At 38.3% G+C, this 20,564-nt stretch overlaps 1 long non-coding RNA gene across 1 annotated transcript; it reads left to right on the forward strand.

Moving 5' to 3' along the window:
• Nucleotides 1–287: 287 nt before the first annotated feature.
• LOC106088233 (uncharacterized) lies at nucleotides 288–6,480 on the forward strand. The gene is made up of 3 exons (XR_001221411.2): nucleotides 288–679; nucleotides 5,759–6,079; nucleotides 6,158–6,480. It is a non-coding gene; the product is annotated as an uncharacterized LOC106088233 (long non-coding RNA).
• The last annotated feature ends 14,084 nt before the right edge of the window (nucleotides 6,481–20,564 follow it).

Raw genomic sequence — 20,564 nt, forward strand, 5'->3', positions numbered from 1 at the left:
TTATGTTTATGGATGCGACGAGCGCACATATCCCTGTACTCCAAAAGGATGTCGACGACGACTTATTTTTATTCATTTTATTTATAAACAAAACCATAAAAGACCATAAACAGCCACTTAAAATGGCCATAATGGCCAGGGAAGGCATTACTGGAGCAGAGCACAACACAAACCGCAATTGCTACAAAATGGCCTCGAATAAAAATGGCATAAATTGCCACATGGCCCACTAAAAATAAAGCAACAAACACACAGACACATACCCATCCAGCCAACGAAAAGTTTAATAACTTTTTGATGTCAAATAAAATCAACCGAAATTTGTTTTTAAAAAGTTTCTGTTTGTAATTTATGTTCAAATGAATAACATCACGTGCAAATTGAACGGCGGCAGCGGCGGTGGCAAGAAGAATTTAACGAACTCATCCTTGTGCTGGCAACAACCAAACAACATCCAACAACATTGAAAGTTCCATCCATCCATCCATTCAACCCCTCCTCATGAGATCATAAAATGTTGCAAAACATTGCAAACAAACAACTGCGAGCAGTAAAGGATATTAAGGACTCTGTCAAAAACAAAAATGCAAAAACAGTAATTCAGTGAACCGAACACAGTTTGAATTTCAGCCAGGGAGATAACTCGTCAGAGAGACAAAGTCACAAAGCTCTTTTTAAGGTAATCAAATGCCCATTTACAATCAAAGCTATAGCAGAAAGTTGTATTTTTTTACTTTTAATGTCATGAAAAATGTCTGTATGGCAAGCCAGTTGGAAAATAAATGATGAAAAATTTGATAGAAGAATTATGTGCGGCGAACTTTTACCAAACAAACTATTAGAATAACGAAATATTGATAGCAGCAAATGGCCTTATTGCAAACTACAAATTTGCCTATGGACATTTATTTTTGTACCCACCACCGAGGCATGAGGGTATATTCATTTTGTCATTCCATTTGCAACACATTGAAATATCCATTTCCGACCCTATAAAGTATTGGGTTGCCCAAAAAGTAATTGCGGATTTTTTAAAAGAAAGAAAATGCATTTTTAATAAAACTTAGAATGAACTTTAGTCAAATGTACTTTTTTACACTTTTTTTCTAAAGCAAGCTAAAAGTAACAGCTGATAACTGACAGAAGAAAGAAAGCAATTACAGAGTCACAAGCTGTGAAAAAATTTGTCAACGCCGACTATATGAAAAATCCGCAATTACTTTTTGGGCAACCCAATATATATATTTTTGATCAGCGTAAAAATCAAAGACGATCTAGCCATGTCCATCCGTCTGTCTGTTGAAATCACGCTCCGTAGAGATATTGAGCTGAAACTTTGCACAGATTATTTTTTTTTTTTTTGTCCATAAGCAGGTTAAGTTCGAAGATGGGCTATATCGGACTATATCTTGATATAGCCCCCATATAGACCGATCCGCTGATGTAGGATCTTAGGCGCATAAAAGCCACATTTATTATCCGATTTTGCTGAAATTTGGGACAGTGAGTTATGCTAGGCCTTTCAACATACTTCTGCAAAATGGCACAAATCGGTTCAGATTTGGATATACAATAGCTGCCATACAGACCGATCTCTCGATTTAAGGTTTTGGGGCCATAAAAGGCGCCTTTATTGTCCGATTTTGCCAAAATTTGGAACAGTGAGTTGTGTTAGGTACTTCGATATTCCTCTTCGATTTGCCTCAGATCAGTTCATATTTGGATATAGCTGCCATATAGACCGATCTCTCGATTTAAGGCTTTAGGGCCCGTAAAAGGCGCATTTATTGTCCGATTTCGCCGATATATGGGACAGTAAGTTGTGTTGTGTCCTTCGACATTCTTCTTCAATTTGGCTCAAATCGGTCCAGATTTGGATACAGCTGCCACATAGACCGATCCGCCGATTTTGGGTCTTAGGCCCATAAATTTATTATCAGATTTTGCTGAATATCGCACAAAAAGGTTCAGATTTTGTTATAGCTGCCACATAGACCGATCTCTCGATTTAAGGTTTTGGGTCTATACAAGGCGCATTTATTGTTCGATTTCGCCGAAATTTGGGACAGTGAGTTATGTTAATCCCCTAGACATACTCCAGCAATATGGCACAAATCGGTCCAAAATTGGATATAGCTGCCATATAGATCGATCTCTTGATTTAAGGTTTTGGGCCCGTAAAACACGCGTTTAATGTCCCATAGAGCCGAAATTTGGGACAGTGAGTTGTGTTAGGCTCTTTGACATTTTTCTGTATCTTGGCCCAAATCGGTCCAGATTTGGAGATAGCTGACATATAGACCGATATCTCGATTTTAAGCCTTGGCCCCATAAAAGGCGCACTTATAATCCGATTTCACTGAAATTTGACACAGTGACTTATGTTAGGCTTTTCGACATCCGTGTCGTATATGTCGAATATGGTTCTGATCGGTTTATTTCTAGATATATACCCGAGGTGGCGGGTATCCAAAGATCGGCCCGGCCGAACTTAACGCCTTTTTACTTGCTATTTCTGAAGTTTGCAATTTTAAAGCCCTATAACAGTCCATTCAATAAAGTACAATAAGTACTACCCTCATTCCCTTATGAAACAGGCGCAAATTTCTAACATATCAATGAGTGCTAGAGAACTCCTTTTTAACGCCTAGTCCGATCGACATGCCGCAGTGGGACTCCTCTTTCGGGAGAAGTTTTGACATGTCGCCAACATTATGTGTGGATAACCAAAGCTGAAAATTATTGGTGATGTTCTCGCCAGGAATCGAATCCATGCGTTTAGCGTTATAGACGGACTTACTTATCTCTGCGCTACACTTGCCTCCTTATATGTAATGGTCTAATATTTTGAGGAATCAGATATGTGACTCGCAGACCTAGGGGCGAAGGAGATGAACAATTATAAGAAATAAATGCATCGCCGAGGAGCACCTGTCCATGTCCAATTGAATGCCAACTCGGTGTGTACCAACCAGTGGTCCTGGAAGTCTACGACCCTCTGATGGTGTGTAGGATCTCATAGCGTTTTTTTCGTAAGCGAACATCGTCTGGTCAACATATGTGAGGAGACATGGCCTACGATGAGTGAGAAAGAAAAATCACCTCCTCAAGATTAAAAACCTTTACTTTGCTTATGTCCGGGTCTACAGGAAAAAATCGATTCCTTCTTATCCTCATCTGGACCGAATTCAGATGTACCCCGGTATGCTGCCCATTAATAATGCTTAGTGACCACTTAACAAAAGCCAGCAATTTCTTCGCCATCAGCGTTTGTCGTTTGGACAGAATATTCTAGCATATCGCCATTCAAGTAGAGACTCCACATTTTTCACATTGACCATTTTATCTACTATTTTCAGTAGTTTCACAATTACCCATTTGCCATTTACCCAAGATGAACAACTAGTTTGCCAGGCATTGACGATGCCTTCACTGTATGTTCTTCAAATGCAAGTTTGCCCATGAACATTCCATTAAGGAACTGGGGCAAACTTCTCACAAATCAGTGAGTGCTGTCCGATTCAATTTTAAGCTCAATGATTAGGGTCCTCCTATTTATAGCCGAGTCTGAACGTTGTGCGATACCTCTTTGGACAGAAGTTTTTACATGGCAAAGTATGTACTTCACAAATATCGCCAGCATTAGGGGGGGATAACCACCGCTGAAAAATTTTCTGTTGCTCCTTCCAGGATTTTAACCCAAGCGTCCAGCGTCATATCCGAACAAGCTAATATCTACGCTACGATGGCCTCCAGTATGTTCTTCAGCCTTCCCATTTCCAATAAGCCTAGGCATACTAGAAACTTGGCGAGCGCCATGTCATGAACCCAGAGTTTATTCGATGAATCTTAAAGTTCCAGCAACGAACTTCAATCTTGCTGTCCTCGAATCCAAGGCCTAAAGCGCCACTACACAAATGCTGAGTTTTGAAGACGGTAAATACCTTCCCAGGATTTCTCTTACGCTTATTTAATATCCACAGACCTCTGGCAGCAAGACGAGGAGCACCATGTGTCGTCCACCTAAGCGACACACCAATATCGAGTGTTTTCTATCACATTGCCAATACCGTCCCCAATCCATCTTTGAGCCATCATTGAAGACTGATATTTCGTCGTATCTGGGAGTCATCACTGAAGACCGATATTTCGTCGTATCTAAACACATCGTAAGCCTTCCAATTCTCACTTTCGTGTAGCTCCCTTAGTCTGAGCGGTATCTTGGATGTAATGTATATTGAGAATGACTTCTAAACCTATCTACAATGCAGGGCACATGAGGAAAATTATGAGACGTTGGAACATTTCCTATGTCACAATACAGATACAACCATACACAATACCAGACATATACTAAATAAAGGGCGTGGTATGGAAAACAAATAGGGATCTTGTAAGCAGCACAGAATTCCTGACTTAAATTTCTTTTTTTCGAGGTCACTTTTTAGGATTTGAAGCGCACAACAAGCCGATTACTGGGTTAGGTGTATGTCCATAATGACATGGGGTGGATTAATATTCCCACCCTTTCTTCAACCTAACCTAACTCTGCTCTTATCATTACAGTGCTCAGTCAGAGTAATGGTGCTGCCCGCTGCCAGTTTGTTAAGTCAATACCCGCCGGCACCTAGCGCCATCACCATCGTGAATTGTAATGAGTAAAGTGTATTATCAATAAAACCTTGATTGCATATCCCGAAGGAAGTATTTAAGTGTGTTGTTATTGAAGGTTTGTGGGTCCTTAAAGGTAAACCCTGGACGATTGCTGGTCTACCTCAGCCGAAAATAAAACCACGTTACATGTTCCAGATGACTAGTTTCAAAAAAGCATGTCCCATTCATAGTACTGTCTTACCTTAATGGCGCAAACAAAAGATTTCTCAAAAGAATTTGCCTTTAGAGAAAAGTCCTCAAAATGTTGTCTTGAAAGAAATTTTTAATGAAAACTTGTCTTTAAACAAATGCCACTGAAATGAAAAAGATTATTGAGCTCTCGATAACAGCAATAGAAATAAAAAAAAAAAACAATAATATAAACCGATCCCTGGTTTGATTTCTTAAGCCCCTAAAAGTATTATTTTTTTCCTGATTTGGCTGAAATTTGGCACGAAAGACTTCTGCATTGTTCTAAAGCTAGCCGCTTGACACGGAGACTTATTGTTGTTGTACGACTATAGGTATTGCAAATTGCCCTATCCGTTCAAATTTGTATATAGCCCCCATATAAGCCGATCCGTGGTTTTGACTTCTTGAGCCCTTAGAGGTGTCAATTTCCATCCGATTTAGCTTACATTTGGCACAAAAAACTTGGGCTATGACTTCCAATATCCGTGCAAAATATGGTTCTAATCGGTCTATAAACTCATATAACCCCCAAAATAAAGCAATCCCCGGATTTAAGTTCTTGAGATCCTAGAAGCCTTAATTTCCAACCGATATGGCTCTAATTTGGTTCGTAATGCACATTAATGCCCCGCAACACTCACGACTTTTAATTGTTTTATTATCTTTATATGATCTATGTTTCTTTTCTTCATTCATTCTTTTTTTTTTTTTTTTTCTTTGTAATTCTTTGAATTCCCTTTCCATTCCTTTCAACTAATCCGCGTGTTCGTAAGAAGGCCAAGCTAAACACCTTCAACCATTGATATGATTTAACCGTGTAAACCTTTAACTCAACCATTGAAATCACCTGTTAAATGCATTTAATGTGACAAACAAATGATCTAATCTTCCCTTAACACTTAAATCCTTTCAGAATACCCACCCGCATAGTGTCGGTGCGTATGCTACTCGCATTATACGATTACCTAGCACTAGGGAAGAAACGGAAATTGCTTAGCTCCTACTCACATACATACAGTCACACAAATTAACTTATAAAAAAAACTGAAAGAAGACGAAGAAGAGAAAACACAACAACTCCAATGCTGTTTGTTGCCATTGAGACGTGCGACAATAACTTTTATTCGAATACCTGCTGTTTATTGAAACAACTTTGCTGCAGTACTTTTTTATTGCCTCAAATTCAAATGTTGTGACAAAAAGGGAGTGAGGTGAGGATAATACAAGAGGGTGGGTAAGTAGCAACTGATGTTGTTATGTAAAGTCGAGAAGTTATTTTTTGCGATTCGCTTTCTCTTTTTTCCCAATGCAGAAAACGTCTTTGTGCAAATGTACAATGGCAACCTGCTGCGTTGCCAACTATAACTGCCACTATGCCATTTGCCTCAATGTGTCACTTTGTAGTTTATTTGCAACAGTTAATGCCGACTTTTATCCCCGGTTTAGCCACGAACCGTAAAAGGACACCAACTAAGAAGGACGTTGAGGATAACAAATGTTGCAATTGTTAATAAAAATGCAATGCATTTATTTATTTATTTATAGATAACGATGTAGTCAATGGCATTCTATTATTCTTTATATTTCAACATCAATGTATATATCCTATGTAGTAAATCAATGGAAGCAGTTGTCGAGTAAGGAATATAAGAAGACTGCATTTATTGGTTGAATGGGTTTTGCAATTGTCAGCATCTGGTCTAAATGCGCTTCAATGGGTTAATCAACAGGTACTTTTATGATAATTTATGGACAAATTGAAGTTTTTGTCGTAGAAGATGAAGAACGCAACGAATGTGAAGTCTTTGTCTGAGTCGTTTGTCTGTCTATTTGTCCATTTTATGTTGTTAGTTTTACTGTTTTTTCGAAAATTGGCCATAGCTGCCCTTTATCGTTTTAAAACATTTACAGAGTTACAAGGTCAGCTTACTGCGACAAAGTTGACCTCACTTCAGATGCACCAAAAATGCAATTTTAATCCCAATTGAACTACTTCCATGGTACACATGATTCTGTGTACCATGGAAGTAGTGTAATTGTCACAGAAAAAAAGTCAGTCATTACACAAAAACACATGCATTCGAAAAAATACAGCTTATAGACTGGGTTGTCGAGCGTGGTCAATGTGGTAGTTGTATGATATAGGCGTTTTCGCAATTAATACGATTCGGAAACAAAAAACCAACGCACGGCCCTTGAGGCCATCACACCTTATATGGTTGAAAAACCTTCTAACCAAAGACGAAACGCGTCCCATAGTGGTTGGTGTGTGTTGCAATGTCTGGCTTTCCTTTTTCATTTGCAAAGAAAATCTCCGATCATTGAGCTCGTCTCGAAAGAGAAACAATCAAAAATAAAAACAAGTAAAAAGGCATTAAGTTCGGCCGGGCCGAACTTTGGATACCCACCACCTCGGATATATATGTAAAAGACCTTTCGTCAAAATCCGGTGCAAAATGCATACCTTATGCCCCATAGCAGATATATCGAATTATGTTCCGATAAGGACCAAATACATGTAAGTACAAGTCATTGTTCGATTGTGTATAACAATATATTGGTCTTTGAAGTAGCTATATCAAAAAATAAACTGATCTGAACCATATACGACACGGATGTCGAGAAGCCTAACATAAGTCACTGCGTCGAATTTCAGGGAAATCGGATAATAAATGCTCCTTTAATGGAACCAAGACCTTAAATCGAGAGATCGGTCTATATGGCAGCTATATCTAAATCTGAACCGATTTTGGCCAAGTTGCAGAAAAATTTCGAAGAGCCATATACAACTCATTGTCCCAAATTTCGGCGAAATCGGACAATAAATGCGCCTTTTATGGACCCAAAACCTTAAATCGTGAGATCGGTCTATGTGGCAGCTATATTCAAATCTGAACCGGTCTGGGCCAAATAGAAGAAGGACGTCGAAGGGCCTAACACAACTCACTGTGCCAAATTTCGCCAAAATCGGACAATAAATGAGCCTTTAGTGGCCCAAAAACTTTAAATCGAGAGATCGATCTATATGGCAGCTATATCCAAATTTGTACCGATCTGTTCCACATTGCAGAAGTTTTACGAAGGGCTTAACATAACTCACTGTCCCAAATTTCAACGACATCGGACAATAAATGCGCCTTTTATAGGCCCAAAGCCTTAAATTGAGAGATAGGGCTATATGGCACCTATATCAAAATCTGGACCCATCTGGGCCAAATTGAAAGAGGATGTCGAAGGGCCTTACACAACTCACTGTCGCAAATTTTGGCAAAATCGGACACTAAAAGTTCTTTTTATGGGCGCAAGACCTTAAATCGAGGGATAGGGCTATATGGCAGCTATATCCAAATCTGGACCGATCTGAGCCAAATTAAAGAAGGATGTCGAGTGGCCTAACACAACTCACTGTTGAGAATTTCAGCAAAATCGTATAATAAATGTGGCTTTTATGGGTCTCAGACCGTAAATCGGTGGATCGGTCTATATGGCAGCTATATCCAAATCTGGATATAGCTGCCATTGTCCCAAATTTCAGCAAAATCGGATAATAAATGTGGCTTTTATGGGCCTAAGACTCTAAATCAGCGGATCGGTCTATATGGGGGCTATATGAAGATATAGTCCGATATAGCCCATCTTCGAACTTAACCTGCTTATGAGAAAAGAGAATCTGTGCAAATTTTCAGCTCAATATCTCCATTTTTAAAGACTGTAGCGTGATTTCAACAGACAGACGGACGGACATGGCTAGATCGTCTTAGTTTTTTACACTGATCAAGAGTATATATACTTTATAGGGTCGTAAATGGATATTTCGATGTGTTGCAAACGACAAAATGAATATACCCCATCCTTCGGTGGAAGGTATAAAAACTGAATATTTCAATCAAATCCTTTTATCTCCTTTCTTAGGCTTTAAGTGAAACTCCTCTTAACTTGAATTCTTACTTTAGGTTACATTGAAAAAGGGTGTGGATATTAATCCGCCCCATGCCACTATGGATATGCAGCTAAGCCCGTAATCGGCTTGTTGTGCGGTCTAAATACTAAAAACTGACCTCGAAAACGAAAATCTAAATTAGAAATTCCGTGCTGCTAATAAAATCCTTAATTTTTATTCCATAACACTCCCCGTTGATTCATACCCGGTATAGTGTCCCCACCTAAGTGTGGGAGTGACATAGGAAATGTTCCAACGTCTTATCTATCACTTGTCGCACCGATTTCGCATAAATGAGCACACAGTCCTGCATGTCCTGTTATGATACCGAAAGCTATACTGACCTCCTTCTTACTTCCTTTGGGAAATAGCCTCGTTTTCCTACGATCCGGATCTCCCCATAGGATTTTCGCCGTTCTACCGACCGTTTCGCTTTTCGAAAATTTTCGCGAATTTTTAAAAATTCCTTAACAGCTTTCTAATTATCTTATTTCCCATGTAACTTCAAAAAAACTATGCTAATTATCTTACCACATTATCCAAATTATGATATCCCTAGTTCACTATGATCACTTAACTAAGCCTTATGTTCCCCTTGTGGCAAAGTTTATAATGGCCATGTAATCCTGCTTTAATGAATCCTCCTTTCGACACTTTGAATGCATGATGAATTTCCGCTGGCATTAAGGCAGACTTAAAGATGTTGCCTCTTTAATTTGTTTGCGCTAAGGCATGGCCTAATCCTTTTCCCACACTACTCGTGCTCATTCTTCACGGCCCATTTAAATAAGATTGACTGACACCCGAGGAAAAAAACTTTTTCCTTAATCTTTCAAACATAATTAACTAGATATTAATGACAGCCATAGAATGAAACACATACAAACATCTAGTCAACACTCATACCAAGTGCATGAAAAGAATACCGACATAATCACACATGTCTACATGGCCCCTCCACCACACACACACATACATTCATACACATGTCTTGACATATTTAGCTTAGCCATAGCATAAACTTTCTTGCCGACATGAGATTGTGTGGGGCCAAACCCAAAGTTAACTCCTCTTTAACCTTTGAATGTGAAGAATTATTTGTTTCGCTACAAATGGGCTAGCAAAGCATTTGAGTTATGTGAGGCCATAATTTGGAAAAAGCTCCAAGTCATGTTGGGATAGGCAAGAGCTTAAGTTGGTCGTTCATAAGAAGTCTCTAATAGAGTGGAGAAACTTAGAGGGATACATATCAAAAAAATATGATGCAAGAAATTGAAATTTTTGTGGTAATTGAAAGCAGTGGGGAAAATGAGAAATGGTGTTGTAGAAGCTTTGAAAGGTTCATTCAATGAAAAATTATTTAAGTCAGTAACTCTCGTGTTCCTAGGAAGGAAAGTTTGATGAGACGAATATATCATGAAGCCCTAGGCAAGAAGAATAGGACGAGGAGGAGTTTCTGGGCGAAGTTCTATGGAAAATTGTAAGACACTAGTCAGGCATGTAGATTGCGTAAGATACTCTCTAAGAATCTCAGTACACAAAGGTTTCCGGAGAGACAAAGAGAGAGAGGAAATAACACCGAGAGCAAGCAAGAAACGTCGGAACTTAAGAAGGAGAGGCATTTTCATGCAGCATGGCCAGCAGCAGACCATCGATCAAATATTTCTCACATGAGTAGCCTCTACCGAAAAAGATAACGCGAGCGATTATCACTTTCCAGCTATTTAAATTGATCTCAACAGCCGGAATCATCGGGGCACTACTGCAGAAACCCCTTTGAATTTGTTTACGATGTCTGCTACGGATTTTTAGAGCAAGCCTTGCGTAGTCATACAACCAAAATATGGTGGAAATACTGAGGGCGACGCATTTTCTAGACAACCAGGAGAAGATACACTTATAGAAATTTGTTTGTAAAAACAGCAAAAATGTTTGCTGAAACAGCAGAAAGTTTGCTGAAATTGGGACAGTACGTAATTTGTTGCTAAAAGTATGTGGAAGTATACTTATCTAGTCATTCCTTTTGTAACACCTCGAAATATTCATCTAAGACCCCATAAAGTATATATATTCGTGACCGTCTTGACAAACGGAAAAGGCCAAATCGACTCAGAGGATTTAGCCATGTCCGTCCGCCCATCTGTCGAAATCACGATAGCGGTAGAACGCGTAAAGCTAGCCGATTTTTCACAGGTACTTAATATTGATGTAGGTGGTAAAGCCAAATCGGTTCAGATTTAGATATAGCTCCCGTATAAACCGATCTCACGATTTGACTTCTTGAGCCCCCGAAAGCTGCAATTTTTGTCCGATTTTGGCTGAAATAGTGTTCTTTTAAGACTTTCAACCACTACACTACGTACTGTTTAAATCGGTATAGTTCTCATATAAACCGATCTCTTGATTTGACTTCTTGAGTGTTTACAAGCCGCAATTGCTTACAAGCCGCAAAACTTTATATTCTGATATCGGCAGACTAATTGTTCTGGGTGCAGGTGAAGAAGATAGTGTGGCGGTTCGCACCTACCATTCGGACCGGAAGAATCGGCCCTACCCCAAATATTCCTTGGACTTACTCTGCCATGCCAATGAACATATTTTCAAAGCAATGCTGGTCTGGTCCATAAAGAGTTGTCAGGGTGTACTTTATGCACAAAGCAAGAAAAATAAACCACATAACAGCAAAGGGTTAAGTGCCCATGAGCCTGTCATCGTTAAAACCCAAAAACACTGGAAAGACCTGGTAGGTGAAGGAGAGAGAAACACCCCTATAACTTCAGTGGCCACAACACGCATACCTTAAAGGTAAGGGGAAAACCATCGATGAAATTTTGTCTGATGGTCTCGACAGGATTTGAATGTAATAGGCGGACATGCTAACCTCTGCGTTATGGTGGTCTCCACTAATAGCAAGGATTCGTGTAAAATTTCAAGCGCTTAGCTTTATGCCTCAGAAAATTAGCGTACTTTCGACAGACAGACGGACAGGACTAAATCGATAGAATATCAAGATAATCAAGAATATATATACTTTATTGGGTTTCAGATGAATATTTCAATGTGTTACTCAAAAAGTCAACATCCAGAAAGACGAAATTAGTCAACCCCCGTTCTATGGTAGATGTTATAAAAATGCCATGTGAGAACAGGTAGAGATGTCTCTTTGAAATTTAGAATGGTTAGAAGTCATGCGTTAGCTAAATTGTGTGCAAAATTTTACGGCCCTAGGTTGTCAGGGCGCCTTTTGGTAGGCCTCTAAAATAGGTCACCTCGGTATTTCGAAAATTTGTTGGGACTGCCAAATCTTCGTTTGCTGTTCGATTTCCAAACTTTTACTGGATAATACTCAAAAATGCCTAGAAAAGAGTCCGCTTGAGGTCTACAATATCTCGTTCGGGGATATCTTGTTTCGGGGATATTCTACTTAAATTTGTTTTCAATTTTTACCGAGATTTGCTTCGTATTTTGTAGTTTACGAAGGCATTTGTGGTTCGATTTTAATTTTTATGAACCTAAGGCTTTGAAATTTTGCACACAATCTCGCTAATACCTCAGCTCTAAACTTTCCAATATTCCAAGAAATATCTCCACCCGATTACCACGGTATATTTTTTTAGTAGTTTTCGGTTTTATCCCGCTGTGTGTCATTGAGAAGGAAGGGGTTTTTTTCCTTTGAAACTTAGGATGTACAAATACGCACAACTTGGTTGCGCTCAATGCCTTGGATTCGAGTAATGTGGGGGTTCGTGGCGGAATGTATGGGATACTGAAATGAATTCCGGGCTCATAGTACTATAGCGCTGTTATGAGTTCCCAAACACAATGGTATTCCGAGAAGCGATAAAAGGAATGAGTTTGCCAGCAAAGAGTCGTCCATGGGGAGCGAACCCATTGTCCAACTGTCTGATCATAGTAGAGGTGATGGGCAGTGCGGTGTCGGTGATGGGAGCACACCAGCACACCGATGCCAAACTTCCGAAGGTCTAAGAGTCTGCTGAATTTTGATAAGAGGTAGTGAGCAGACTTACAGGAGTTATAACCGGGCTCACTCCGAATAAACACTGGATTTTCGATGACCTGTTGTCCTCCGGAGATGCAAATACATGTGGGAGTGTTGTTCTTATTCTCTTCATCTGGGAAGTTTAACTATTTTCTTACTTTTTTTAACTTATCACAATGGGTCATTACTGGCCACCAAAAAGCTTACTCGGTATGTGCCATTAGCTGTGCATATCCACACATAATTTACTGCTTGGAAGATATTACTGCCTAACCTGTCGGAACCATTCTATCGCCTCGATGTATATGATCGGGCAAGACCCGCATTCTCCAGATAGAAAGCCTGTGCTGTTACAGATCTAAACATAAACAAAGCAAGTACTTTTTTGCAAATTTTAACCTAGAACAATAAACAAAATTCCACCATAAGCGGAAGTTATGGACTTTTGAAAATGCAAATTTGCCCATGAACATTCCATTAAGGAACAGGGGCAAACTACTCATACATCAATGAGTGCTGTGCGATTCAAGTTTAAGCTCTGTGATAAGGGAAATCCTGTTTTACCTAAATCCGAACGGCATGCCGGGATGCTCTTTGAAGAAAAGTTTTTACATGGCTGCCATTCCATTTTTTGAAATGCCCAAAGTTCGGGCAGGTAAAGGTTTACCTGGAAGTTGCCTCACATGGGTAGTCCTATTAATCCTCAGCAATGTTCATCCAAAAATCAATTTATTTTCATTATCTCTCCTTTGTAGACCATGGAGTAACATCGAAAAACTATTTCTTCAGGTTCTAATCACATATTTTTTTTAGTTTTAATAAAATTTATAGAACAATGCTTCACTAATATAACAAACTAAAAAACTAATAAGTTATTAAAATAGTCATTGAAACCATCTACCCCACTCATAAGAATTTGTCATACTGGCAGTTTGCCACTAACAATAATCATATCCTCTTACTGACTTATGGCTCTTTTGAAATTAACGATTAGCATATGGCAAAACTTTCAGCATAATATTGCTCAGCAACAACATCCATACGCAAGTCCATGTGCATGTATTGTATTAAGCATATATTGCGCGTTTATATGAATGGGAATCTTATAATGTAGCTCATTATAAATTACAATAACAATTCATTACCAAGCCATAAAATAATGGAGAAAAAAGTTATAACGATAGCGATAGCAATGAAGACTACTGCGACTATGACTGAGACTACGCCAAAGACTGTAACTGAGAACGGGAATGCGACAACAAGGACAAGAACCAGAAACGGCAATAATAATAACACAGCAAACGAGTCATAAATAAGCCTCATCAGCATCATAAAGCATGAGCCCGAGCCCGTGCCCGTGCAGTAGTAGCTAAAGTTAGCCATTCAACTCAAATATGAGAGAAACCCTCTCCCACTCACATTAACTCATTCCCAACAGTGAATGACTGGGTCTGTTTTCGTTTGTTGCAAGAAAAGGACTGAGAAAAGTTTATTTTGCACACATAACACACACAGTGATACACACATAAACACTCGCGTAGTACATGTGTATGTTAAAAGCTACCGATTAAATTGTGCAGACGGATACGGATATGGAAACAACTTGGGTTATTGGGTTGTATTCATTGTAACGCGGATATACGGGCCACACTTTGGCCTATGATGCACAGTGTGATGAACATTAAGAAAAGTTATTATAGTCGATTATCATTCTCAGCAGGGGAACTTTGGAATCTAATCGAATATATTAAACAGGAATTTTAGGAATGAGACACTAATGTAACGAGAAAGAAGTTACTTTTAAGGATTTCCGACTCTCTTTATACCCTACCAACTGCATTTGTGTTATACTCCAGCTTTTACTCCTTGAGGGCGAAGAATCCTTGCCTTCTCATACCATTTAAGCATCAATTAATATGATGATTTTATTAGACCTGCATATATATGCGCCGAAAATTGAACATGGAATTACTTTTACTTACAGTCCGCTATAATTGTAGGAACACTTTATAGACATTGCAAAAGATCCTTATCAGCTTTTTATACACTTTATGGAAGCTTTATAGCCCCTTTTAAAAATACTTCCTAGGTCAAAACTGACTGGGAATCGACACACCGTTCTACACTAAAATCTTTATCCCTTGACATTTACGCGTATATATTTGTAGCTGTTTGCTAGTGTGAATGTGGATGAGTATAGGTGCGACTGTGTGTATATGAGTGCGTGTGTTCTAGTAAATATTGTATAAAGTAATAATTTCAGCACCCATCGTTTGTTAAGTTGTTAATAAAATGTGTCGTGGAGCATAACTTACGCTTAATTTACGAGTTGATTGTACAAACTCGTTTACTCTCTGGCAAAGGCTTTGGTCGTTTTACTCTTCCTGTGATGCTAGGGACAGATGCGGATATTCTTGAAAGGAAACCATCAACAAACGCCTATATGGTTGGTTGACTGGAAGGCAAGCAGGCCTTCCTATTACAACTTTCATTCGCGCCACCTTACCCCCCTTTAAATCGAATTTCCGTGCAAGACAGAGACTACATATATGAAAGAACAACAACATAATTCAATAATTGTTAAAAAGTTTACTTGTTAAATCCTTAAACATATTGGAAAAAATCCCTCCTTTATTCACATCACAAGAACCTAACCGTGAGCAGCACTGGCAGGGAAAAAGTTATTTGCATGTATGGCAAAGTTCCCCCTGTACTTGTGTAGGGAAAAAATAGAAGGGGTATCACAACTTTTTTATTAAACATCCTCGCCCCTTTTTGGAAATTTTCCACTTTCTAAGAATTGTGCGCAGTAATATCCTCGATCTTGTTAACACATATACACGTGTATAAGAAATTTATTGATAAACAAAACAATTTTTTTTAAAGATTTGCTTACTGGTAGGTAGATATCTCGGTGGCGTATGAGTTGTGTTAATTGAATTTATATAACTCATACGCACCCTTCTGTTGTCGCTTTCTATTGAAGGAACGCAAGGCAGCATAAGTAAGGACATAATAGCAAAGTAGATTATACACACAACAAAGGAGAAGGAACTTGGGAGCTATAGGTAGAACTCCCATTCTTTCTGGAATTGCATTGAATTTAACTCAGCAGAAATGAGTGCGGAGAACAATCTTCTTTAAATTGAAAATAGAACTTTTATTGGGTTTCAATTGAATTAAATTGTTGGTGACTTTTGAGAAAAATTAAGTATTAACTTAAAATTACCAAGACAAATTTGTTTAGAGACAAAAGTTCCATGAAAACTTTGCTGAAGACAAAAAAAATCTCTAGAGACAAAATTTCAATGAAATTTTCTCTAAAGAAAAAATTTCAATGAAATTTTCTCTAAAGAAAAAATTTCAATGCAATTTTCTCTAAAGAAAAAATTTCAATGCAATTTTCTCTAAAGAAAAAATTTCAATGAAATTTTCTCTAAAGAAAAAATTTCAATAAAATTTTCTCTATAAAAAAAGTTTCATTTCCTCTAAAGACAAAATGTCAGTGAAATTTTCTCTAAAGACAAAATTTCAACGAAATTTTCTCTAAGGACAAAATTTTAATGAAATTTTCTCTAAAGACAAAATTTCAATAAAATTTTCTCTAAAGACAAAATTTCAATAAAATTTTCTCTAAAGACAAAATTTCAATAAAATTTTCTCTAAAGACAAAATTTCAATAAAATTTTCTCTAAAGACAAAATTTCAATGAAATTTTCTCTAAAGACAAAATTTCAATGAAATTTTCTCTAAAGACAAAATTTCAATGAAATTTTCTCTAAAGACAAAACTTCAATGAAATTTTGAAAATTTTAATAAAATTTTCTCTATAGAAAAAAGTTTCATTTTCTCTAAAGACAAAATTTCAATTAAATTTTATCTAATGGCGAAATTACAGGTCCTAATGGTCAGAAATCTGCAAAACCGCTGGAAAAGAAAAAAAAAATCCCGCATTCTAGTTTTCTGAGAAGTCCAAGCCAGCCCTCCCTCAATGGAGAATGCAGAGAATATCCTACAGAGAGAGAGAGGGAGAGAGAGAGAGGGAGAGAGAGGGAGAGAGAGGGAGAGGGAGAGAAAGAAAGAGGGACAGGGAGAGAGAGAGGGAGAGAGAGAGGGAGAGAGAGAGAGAGGGAGAGAAAGAGAGGGAGACAGAGAGACAAAGTCGGAACAGATACCAGGCAAGGACTGGAGGACTATGACTTTCAAAAGGACGCCACAGCCATTTTGGAACGGGAATATGGTCGCTGTAAAAGATAAGCAATCGCTATCTTAAGCCAAAGTTGCCAGAAAGCACAAAGATGTCAATAATTGACATCAGAAATGCATACGGTAGGCTTCCACCAGATCATCGGCGGAGGATATGATTAACGAGCGAATTTTGGAACATATGTTGAACCCTGAAAAGGGTCCACCCTTGATGCTGCTCTTTGCATGAGCAGAATTTTTTGACACCGTCAAGTATCTACAGTCCCTGGGAGGTCGCATAGCTCCACCTGATAAAGGCGACGGCAGGAAATTGGCTACAGAAAGCATGCAGAAAGTCTTAATCCATTTTAGACCACCCTCCACCTTACCAGATCTCGGAGATGGATGCACCAATTTAAGGGAAATTTCGTATGCCACCTTATGCTATTCGAAAAATACGAAATTGGTATAAAACTTTGGAGTCAAATAACCCAAATAACCCATCCCAAAACCCACCCGAACGGAAATGTCACCGATTGGGGCAATATGGGTATCAAATGAAAGGTATTTAAGAGTAGAGTAAAAACTTGGTATACAAATTTCACCCGAAGTGTTCACGGAGGTCCCCCACCCCCAAGAAACTAACCAACAGGACAGTTTCCCCGCTTTGGGCAATATGGGTATCAAATGAAAGGTATTTAAAAGTAGTGTACAAATCTGGCATACAAATGTATTCTTTGGTACCTGATGTGCCTCCCTATTCCCCAAAACCCCCCAGCAGGGCATATTTACCAATTGGGGCAATATGAATATTAAATGAAAGCAATTTTTAAAGTAGAGTAAGAATCTGATATAAAAAAATTATTTCTTGGTGTCTGAGGGGCCTCCCCACCTCCCAAAACCCCCTTAACAGGATATATTTACCGATTGGGCCATTATGGGTATTAAATGAAGGGTGAAAGTGGCTTAGGGCACGCCACAGGGGGACATTTTATCGCCACTACTATGGGTGGCCTCCATAAATACCCTCTGAGGGGCCTCCCCACCTCCCAAAAACCCCTCAACAGGATATATTTACCGATTGAGCCATTATGGGTATTAAATGAAGGGTGAAAGTGGCACAGGGCACGCCACAGGGGGACATTTTATCGCCAATCCTATGGGTGACCTCCATAAATAACCTATTACGGAGACCGACTAAGGAGGTGTGCGAACGCGTCTGCTACGTAGACCCTTTAATACTTCGAAGGAATAGAATCAGCTATACAGAAAGACCGAAAGGATCCTCAAAACGGCATACGACTGGGCTAGACCAGTTTTGCCACGATTTCTAACATCTGTGCCAAGTACGGTTGAAATCGGTCTATAACCTGACATAGCTCCCATATAATCCGATTTCCCGATTTGACATCTTGAGCCCCTGCTGTTCGTAATTTTTGTCCGATTTGGCTAAAATTTTGCGTGAAGTGTTCTGTTATGACTTCCAATAACTGTGCCAAGAACGGTCCAAATCGATCTTTAACCTGATGTAGCTCCCATATAAACCGATCTCATAATTATCCTTGTTCGGTTCCTTGAAACTTTCATTTTTGCCTGGTTTGGAAGAAATTTGGTACGTAGAGTAAAATTATTAACGCAGAATCCATGGTGGTGGGTCTTAAAGATTCCGCCCGGCCGAGCTTACTTGTTTTCAACTTTTCTTAAATTCAAAGTTGGTATATTTTTTTCTGTGCTATTTTTGAATTCTACCTCTTTTACTATCTCTACACAGCTTCCATAATAATAAATTCCAATTTAATAAGGCATCGATGTCTTCTTCTTCTCTCATTTGATTGCAACTGCATTTGAAAATGCATTCGTTGCTGACAGTATGAACTAAAGATAGCTTTGGGTGAAATTTACACATACTAACATAAATATCCTTGGCACAAACGCACACACACACACACACACACACTTTAACACATACTCACTTGTATATAGTGGAACCTGTGTACACAAGCATCGAAATTGCAAATGTTTAGATACAATCATCATATCTCCTCATATTCCTGGAGTGATTGTATGTGCATTTGAGTGTGAGTTTATGAGCATTTGAGTTTGAGTGTGTTTCTATGCATGTAAAACTTATTGACATACCTTTGACCAACATAATGTGCCATGTTTGTAGCTACACTTGTATGCACTGCCGTCTGATGGCCGGTGTATATTGGCCATACTTATACTCGTATTGCCTTGGTGTGTTATACATGCAAGAATTGCTAAATGAAAATGTATTTAATAATATCCTGCATGCACTGACACACACTCGCACATACACATTTCCATATTTATGGCATAATGTTTATTATTATGATTATTGGCTGGGGCTCTGGATTCAGTTTGCATACGGCAGCATGGCTATGTTGTATGTCCTTTAACGTATTCTTGTTAAGCATTCACATACAGCTAAGTGGTTATGCTATAGCTGTGCTCTAAATATTCGCAATGTGCATATTGGGGTGGTAAGTTTAAAAAATTGCATTTAAAAATACAGCGTAAAGCAATTTACCAAGAAAAACAATAAACGAACACAGAGTAAAATAATTCTAACATATCGCTGAATGATGGCTGATTTTGGTTTTCGGTCAATGGAAGCGATCTTCTTTTTACAGTGGATCCAATCCACTGATAATGCGATAATTGCAACGTCCGGCATTCTTTATAAAGGCAAAGGGCTCAACAACTCTTGCAACAAAAAATCCTTCATTTAACGGAACCAGCTCCATGTTGAATATAATCCACATAGACTGTAAACAGCCTTGTCTTAGAGCCAGGGCAGATTACAAGATTGTCTACTTACAAATGCAGCCATACTCACAAATGTCACCAAAAATATGAATGAAAATTTGAAAGAAAAAATGCCAAACAATATCCTGCAATGAAATCTCAATAGAATTTGGAAATTTTAATCTTATTGATAATAATATCTCAACTCCTTTTCATAATTTCTTGATTCCTCCCTTGTATCCATACATGCTGAAAATTCTAATTTAAATTTCGCTTAAAGGACATACCAAATACTGACCCCACTATAAAAGTGTGACTATGTAGTTGTGTCTATGTCTGGTTGTGTGCTCTTTGGCTAACAATTGAATATCGTATGCTTAAATTACAAAATAATATCAAAGAGTATCAATGGCCATAGCCAACTTTAAGTGCCAATTATGGACAATGAATATGATTTAGAGGTTTTTTCAAATAGCAAATCATCAGGGAAAAATTAAAGCAATTTTCATAGTGTGATATACACTTAAACGCTATTATCTAATATTTAATTAAAATCCTGATGATATATGGGTTACCCAACAACCATCTAAAAACAATAAATTCATAGATGTAAATAACTTTTTTTTGTATTTAAAGCTTAGATCCTTTGGAGGATGACATTGTAATAGTTGGTGTAAATTTGAAAATTAGCAAAAAAGCAGTAAGGAAAGGCAAAAGTCGGGCGCTACCGACTGTACAATACCCTATATCTACCCTATAAATACAATGTGGGACCTATATCCAATTCTGATCCAATTTAAATGGACCTCGGTGGATGTTTTCAGA

This window comes from Stomoxys calcitrans, chromosome 3 (assembly GCF_963082655.1).
Source record: "Stomoxys calcitrans chromosome 3, idStoCalc2.1, whole genome shotgun sequence".
Lineage (NCBI taxonomy): Eukaryota > Metazoa > Arthropoda > Insecta > Diptera > Muscidae > Stomoxys > Stomoxys calcitrans.